This window comes from Mesocricetus auratus, unplaced genomic scaffold, assembly GCF_017639785.1.
Source record: "Mesocricetus auratus isolate SY011 unplaced genomic scaffold, BCM_Maur_2.0 Super-Scaffold_4256, whole genome shotgun sequence".
Lineage (NCBI taxonomy): Eukaryota > Metazoa > Chordata > Mammalia > Rodentia > Cricetidae > Mesocricetus > Mesocricetus auratus.
This window is the reverse complement of record NW_024429182.1, coordinates 125,374,819-125,383,124: the sequence shown is the minus strand read 5'-3', so window position 1 is coordinate 125,383,124 and position 8,306 is coordinate 125,374,819. Positions and strand designations below refer to the sequence as shown.

Below are 8,306 nucleotides of genomic sequence, written 5' to 3'. Positions count from 1 at the left end.
CCAGCATGAAGAATTCTAGATTTAGGAAAACGACAGATGCTAACTTTACAATGTCCCATGCTACATTGATCCATTTATTAAACAATGTTGAGACATTAACATTATGAAGATTGCAAGCACAAAGGTTTAAAGAGGAAGGGATTGTGGCCATCAGAGGGCAGTAGGAAGGGCCCTGTGCATTTACTCCAAAAAAAATTACTTCTGGTGACTCTACAGCTGTCAAGGACTAGGTAATAGTCTTACAACTGCATATTAGCTTATATGATGTCAGAATTTGAATTTAATTTAGTACCTAATAATCTAAAGATTCTTCCACTCTGAACTTACAATCAAGTAAACTTGAGTATCAAGTCCTGGTCAGTCTGATTTCTCTTCTTCATATTTCAAACCTTTTTTTGTGTGCTTCATACAAATTTCCAGCATGGTGTCTGTACATAGAAAAAGAAGCAGGACAAAAAAAACAGGACACTGTTTACCTGGCTCCAAGCTAAACTAAGTGAATGTTTTATGTTATTTGGTCATAACTTATGTTAAATGTTTTAAAACCATGGTACCCATGCCTGAATGGTAAACCATGAAACGTTTAAAGGAAGACAAAAACAATTTGTGTGAAATATTGAAAAACCATGACTCCTATAACATATGTGATATTCAAATGAAAAAACATTACAGGGTTTCCAAGTTCAGAGTCAATAGTGACTAATCATAATCTCTGATCATCAACATCTACCACCATATCTAGCCTCCCTGATGGGCAGTTATTCCTCTCTGTTACCTACTTTGCAGTAGAGACTCATTGTATTACTCTGGTTTCCTGCTTCCTCCATGATATTGTGCCTCCACATTCAGAAAAGCAAAAGCATGTGCAGCTGACATAGAGAAGGACAGATTATTATTTATATATCGTGTATTTATTTACATGTAACTTATTTATATAATGTAATATATTTCAATCATTCTCACCATCTTATAATTGAAGAAATGTCAATGAATAATATATTGAGAACATAAAACTCTATTAATTTAGAATGCTTAAAAATGTTTAGTTAGAAAAAGGATGAATATTTTATTTTTTCCTGTTTTCTGCCAGGTAGAGGCATTGCCATTAAATGCTTTTGGTTGTTTACTTATTCATTTGCCTAGTCATATATTCATCTCATCACTTATCCAATAATAATCCCACCGTTACTAGCACCAATGGTGTACACTAGATACCAGGTAAAGGAAGAGGAATAAAATCTTATAATTCAGAGAGACAAACATAAAAATGGGGCCATGGTTCATGAACAATAATAATAGGAGCATGACTCATGATTCAAGACAAGAACGTATAACAGGAAGACGGAAGGGGAATCACTTAACTGTGGACCCATCAGGATACCTATAAGAGAACTTCAGTAGCAGGAGCCTGCAGGGCCAGGCATGAGCAAACTGCTATGGTGGGATGTCGAAAGAAGTGTTCTAACCAAACAATGTCCATTTCTCAATCGATGCAGTGTTGTGTAGTCTAAATTTCTCTCAGTGTCACTTGCTTCAGTTAAATACAATGTCACCTCTCTGTACATCTGGTTTACCAATGTAAACAGCCCTCTTCCACCTTCTCTCACTTCTCAGCTTTTTTTCCTGGTCCCCTTTACAATCTGCACCTGTAGTTCTTGGCCTACTGTGTTTATAATCCATCTCCTTGCCCTAGTCAAGACTGGATAGACTTTACTTATATTATTTGTAGCTTTACCCAGGGTCTATAACATTGGCTGGCATGTATACTTTTAAAAATGAGTTACAAGGACAGGTGAATCAAAGAATCATCTCACCCTTACAGAGGACGTTAATGGAGAGCAGGAGCAAGCAAGAGAAATGGCCTAGGGAAGAGAAGAACCGTGGAAAACCCAGGTCCAAGGGATACTTCCTTAGGAAGATGATGCCTGACCACTTAAGTGGAGGCACTCTCTAACACATGCACAGAAAAGTCACTCTGGCTGAATTGGGGCCAATAAATTGTCCTGAAAGAGACCCATGAGGGCTAGGAATAGAAAGATCTGGGAGAATACTTTGCTGAACATGGTGAGGAGAATCTGGACAAAGGTGTGACACATTCCAATACCATCCTGTGGGAAAAATAGGAACAGTATCAAGTGGGTATGTTCTGCTTTATTTAGTAATAAGCATAATAATAAAGGGGACCAACTACTAAGAGGTATGTTTCAATAACTCATTTTGATTCTCAGTGAAACAGAAAATACTATCTCACTTTTGTCATTAAAGTTCCCTTTCTGATTTAATGGATGAAAATAGGTTTTACATACGCAAAGTTAGGCAGTTCCAGAAGTCAAAAACTTCATGACAGACTGTTATGTGTGTCCCTTCAATTCTTGTGCCTCTGTCTCTACCTGTGGCCCCTTGTCTCTTCATTGAGCATCTTCGATAGTAGACCATTCTGCATGTACATAAAAAAAAGAAAACACTGTATAAGTCCATTAGAGGTCTCTTCTAGTTTTCATTCATGTTCCATTATTTGTCCAAAGCTCAAAATTTAATTAAGCTGTGATCTTACTACAGTCTCAAGAGGTTGGTTTCATTACGTTTGTCCAGCTGAACAAACCCTCTACAAATAAGAAAACTTCATCAGTGAAAGCGCCTCAGGAAAAAAGTCTCTAACATTTTCTGATTTGCTGACTCAGTGTTGTATCTCTGTGTGGGAAGGGAATGTGTACATATGTGTGTTCATGCCTGTGGAGGCCGGACTTCAGTCTCAAGTGTCGTTCCTAAGGAGATGTCCACATGGCTTTCTCAGAGAAGGTATCTTTCCTTGGATTCCACAATGAGACCAGGCTGGCCAGTGAGCAAGCTTCAGGACTCCTGTCTCTGCCTCTACAATGCTTGCAACTCTACTGCATCTTGCATTTATAAACCTTTGTTCTGGGGTTTGAACTCAGGCCATGATGCTTTGCCACAGCACTTTCCAGAGCAAACCCCATAAGCAGAGTCCCCCTCCCTGCGTTCTTTCAGCCTCATGGTATTTTGGTTGAAGAAGTCAATCTAATTAAAGGCGTACAGGAAATGGAAGCTGTTTTGGGAGTTGGCGAGGCTGCCTCTGTGTATTTTTCACCACTGATTGGACTTGCAAGATGGAAAATTCCATCGACTGCTGGGCAAAGTGCTCTCAATGTTGTGGGAACATCTGCTTTGCTTTGTGTAAAATCTCTTCTGCAGAGTGAGTGAAGATTTTTATTCTAATTGAATTTGTAGTTAATTTGAGATAAAGGAGAGAGACTGTTTTTGCTGATACTGCTCAAATCAGGGTCCCAAACCCACTGTTCAAAGCTTGCTTTTACCCGGAGTAACTGCTGGGTTGCTGATATTTTTAGGACAGAAGGAAAATTCCAGATACATGTGATTTCTGATTGGGCCTTGCAAGTCCCCCATATGAGAGCTGGAAGGACAACCCCATTTTACCTGAGTGTCCAATTTCTAACTTGACATACAAACATTCGTGTACCTTGGCTGTAAGATGGCTTCCCATCTTGTGCATATTTAATGGGTATTATTGTATTGTAAGAAACATATTCACAATGATTAAACAATTCCAAGGAAACTAAAGAGTTGAACTTTACAATAATTTTTGCAACATTGCTAAACAAATTAATGACTAAATTAACAAAGAAAGAATAAAACATATAGTATGTGAGTTTCCCAGTACCTTGGGCATATTCTCCCAGCTATCAACAGTGGCCTCTCATAAAGTACAGTTTCCATGAGTTCACAGTTTGGATGTTAACTAGAGAAAAGTATTAAACTATGATTACTAAATTTTCCTGATAGGTGAATAAATTGCCCTCACTACAGAACTTTATTTAGGACTCTAAACAAGAAACTAAAGTTAGTGTTGAACTAACAGCTAGAATAAGAAGAAAATTTGCAACCTTATAGCTCTTCTTAGGTAGTTGGAATCTGTCCCTGTCCCCTTTCAAGATCTCCTGACAAAGGTAACTTCCTATTTCTCAGGGTTCTGAACAGAGAAATTGCACCTCATCAGAATTGGAATGGAAATGAGAGCACCTTATTATATCAGCATTTCAAAATGTAGTGTGTGTGTGTGTGTGTGTGTGTGTGTGTGTGTGGCTGTGTCTGTGAGTCTGTGGCTGTGTCTGTGTGTGTGTCTGTATGTCTCTGTGTGTCCATGTCCCTAGGAAGGAGCCAGAGTTTGATGTCAGGCATTTTCCTCCATTTCTCTTCACTGTAATTTTTGAGACACCATCTCTTACTGAACCTGGAGCTGTCCAATTTGGCAAAACGTGTCTCTGTGTGTGTCTGTATGTCTCTGTGTGTCCATGTCCCTAGGAAGGAGCCAGAGTTTGATGTCAGGCATTTTCCTCCATTTCTCTTCACTGTAATTTTTGAGACACCATCTCTTACTGAACCTGGAGCTGTCCAATTTGGCAAAACTAGAGGGTCAGCCACCCTCAAGGACTGTCCTGTCCAGTGCCAGGTCAGGCACCAGCACACTCACTACCACTGCACTTTCTTCTGACATGGAGGCAGAGAATCTGAATTTCGGTCCTGATGCTTGTATGACAAATGCTTTAGCACCTGAGCTATCTCCCGAGACCCTGATTACCTCCAGTGTACAGTTTATCATTTCTGTACATATGTAAATCAAAAGCCAAGTTCATTTTTCTTATTTTAGGGTTTTCCCCTGATATCTCAGAGGAGATAAAAGCTGCCTGCAGTCGGTACCCCTTGATATACAGAACCCATGTTTACCCATAACTGTACTTCTAACCATCTACTGTGACTTTTATAAACCCACTATTCCCAGGTGTCCATTACAAGTGAGCAATTGCAGATAAGAAAGGAAATGTCTAACTTTTTATACTTAAAGCTCAAATGATTTTTTATGGTGAAAAAGTGTATATTTGGAATTACCTAGCTCGACTCAGTTTAGATGATCCCAATTTTGTTGGCAACAACCAGAGCATCATAGTCAGGAGCCAACCGAACATATGTCTTCTTCTTTCCATCAGGCATTATGAGGATGTTGGCTCATAGAGCTTCTTCACAGCCTGTTTGATCTGGTGCTTGTTGGCCTTGATGTCCACAATGAACACAAGTATGTTGTTGTCTTCCTTCTATCATCTTCATGGCTGACTCAGTGGTCAGGGGGAATTTGACGATGGCATAGTGGTTAATCTTGTTTCTCCTGGGTGCGCTCTTTCCAGGGTATTTGGGCTGTCTCCAGAGCCGTAGGGTTTTGGGCCTCCAGAAGGTGGGTGATGTGTGGATCTTCTTTTTATGGCTGTGGATGCATTTCAACATTGCCTTCTTGGCTTTCAAGGCCTTCACTTTGTCTTAGGCTTTGAGAGGGGCAGAAGCTTTCTTCTTTGCTTTCGGTGCCATCTTGGTGAAAAGTCAAATGATTTTTTAACTATCAAACTTAAATTGTTATACTTGAGTTCACAAAAGAATGTTTGGTCAAAGTTCTAAGAAATCGCAGACTATGATAAACATTGATAACCATAGTTCAGATTAAATGAAGGAAGAAAGAAAAGGGCTATCTCAGAGTAAGACTGGAAAACTCTCAGCTTCTCTTTTAATAACCAATACTTCAATAAGCAGACACAGAAATAAAGCTTTGAATACATCTCTGAGGTCTGAAAGGCCATTTCATGGCAATAACCAAGCCAGGACAAGAGACATTGTGCATTGCTGCACATGACAGCCTAAGTTGTAATCCTGTATCTTTGTAAGAGTCACACACAGTAGTACATTTCCATAATCCTAGTGCTACTAGGGTGAGGCAAGAGATGAAGACAGTGGAAGTCCCAAGGCTCTTTGCCAGTTTGCCTAAAATATTCAGCACTGAATAAAAAAGGAGGAACAGCCTCAAAAACAAACCATACTCTTGAAATCAAGTGCATACAAATCACACACACACACACACACAATCACATACACAAACACATGCAAATGTACACACAGGCACACACTCACGCATAGGCATTCTTATGTCATGATCAAACATGAAGAAAAACAAATCAACCGAGACATGCATAAGAGACATGCCTCTGAAGTTGATATTCCTGATAGCATGAAGAATTGAGTTCAATAGTCCTCTCTGTGTATATATGTAATTATTTTCCTATGTCACTTACATTTACATATAACATTTTGTGTATGGTAGACCATACCATTATCTCCAGCACTTGGCATGCTGAGGCAGGCAGATCTTCATGAGTTCAAGGCCAGCCTGAACTACATTCTGAGTTCCTGGACAGCCAATGCTATAATCAAATATCCTGTCTCAAAAATAAATAAATGAAATAAACAATTGAAACCAAAACACACAAGTTTATATATTGGCTATTTAATATTGGTATTGGAAAAACAATTTAGAAAGCATAATTCAATTGAAGTTTGTTTAATACTGCATTAATTTATATAATTCTTTTGTATTTTAATCTTCACACTGAACCATAATTTTTCATAATTTCTCTAACAGTGTCATGAGATTCTTCCAGAGGAAGGCTCCTGCTACTTTCAGAATGGTGAGAAAAAACAAACCTCTTTGCTTCAAGTTAGCTTGCCCATTTGACCTATTGCAGTAATAGGAAACAATCAAATAAAATATATAATACCATCCTAGCCTTCAGAACCATGATCCAAATAAGCCAGTGTTTATCACTCAGCCAGCCTTACTTAGTCTAAGACAGTGGCACAAAGTGTGGTCAGACAGTAGGTAGGGAATACCCGGCTTCCTTCATCAGCCTCAAGATCCCTGTACAGACAAGGTGAAGAGTTAATAAAGAACAGGGATATAGCTTCTGCTTCTCCTGCTGAATGTCAGAGTAATTCTGCTCTAAATGAGTCTCTATTATGCCAATGAAGTTTAGTGTTTAATAGACACATCTCATTCGTTGAATCTGAAACTCTTATTACAAGGGTTACAAAAGGTTTAAAGTCAAGTTTGCCTGACTTGCCATGAGCTCAATTTGAATTTGCAGTGTTCATTTTTGAGACAAAATTCCCCGTATCTCTTCTGAAGAGGGGTTAGCTCATTGTCACTGCCAGCCTACGAAATGACTTGCCATAAAGAAAAGTTCTTTCTTCTAGAAAACACATGTGGCCTCTGCCTTGCCAAAATTAATGTCTCCTTATGCTCAATATTTAATTCAAACTGATTGTCTACGCAGAGGACATAGAACATGGCAAACCTGAAATCAACATTTTCATGATTATAAGCTGTTTCTCTTCCCCGTCTCTCTTCCTCCCCTCCTTCCTTCTTTTTCTCCTTCCCTCATCCTCTTCTCCTGCTCTTCCTCTTCTTGAGCTGGTCTCACTATGTAGCCTAAGCTGGCCTCTAACATTTGCTTCTATCCTCCTTGAACTTGGGATCTAACCTCACACTTGATTGGAGGCGTGTGCCCCAGGCCCAGTTAAAGCCATCACTTTTGAAAAGCACACTATGCACCAAATACTGAACGCTGTTTTGTTTCTGTAACTTTATTTTTACTTACTCTTTGTGGCTTTCATATCATGTATCTCGAGCCCATACATCTCCCTGTCCCTTCACATCCTTCCTCTGCCCTTACAGCCTCCTTACCAAAATAAAACGAAATAAAATTTAAGAAAAGAAAAACTAGAAAAGAGAGAAATCTTGGCATAGAAACTGTGGTGTGACATAGTATATACTTTTGTCCATATATCTTTACTTGTAAGTATTCATTGCAAAGAGTCATCAGTGGGTTTGATGCCTCTGGTTTCTGCTATGCCATCTATTCTGGGCCCTCACTGGGGCTCCTCTTGGATATCCTGTTGTTGCCTTGTGTCTTGGAGATCCTGCAGCTTTGGGTCTGCAGGACCCGCCCCTTCACATGCTCCAGCAGATCGTAGATGGGATGGATGTTGGGGTGGACCAACTCAAACCTGGTTCTGGGCCCGGGGAAGTTGCAGGATTGGTTAGCCCGCCAGCTCTCCCCCATCCTCATGACCAGGGTGAGCTCTCTGGAATTGGCCTGGCTGGTTCATCCTACACAGCAATGAGGAAGAGGTGGGGCCAGGTGCCCTACTTTCATGCCCTGAAGGTCGGCTTCTCCACATCTACATCATTAGTGCCAGCTCTAATGTGCTGCCCAGGCAAGGTGTGGGCCCCATTCTTCCAAGTGATGCTTCTGGTGAGGGTTTGGGTAAGCTTCCCCACCTGATGCAGACAGCAAGCAGAAGGGGGAAGGAAACATCTTTCCTTTACCCTCTCCACCTCATGGCAGATGAGGGTGGCAGAGCCATTCTCATGCCCTCAGGGCCAGCTT

At 40.2% G+C, this 8,306-nt stretch overlaps 1 pseudogene; it reads right to left on the bottom strand.

Annotated features, from left to right (window-relative positions):
• Positions 1-4,941: 4,941 nt before the first annotated feature.
• LOC101844502 lies at positions 4,942-5,397 on the bottom strand (annotated as a pseudogene).
• Positions 5,398-8,306: the final 2,909 nt, after the last annotated feature.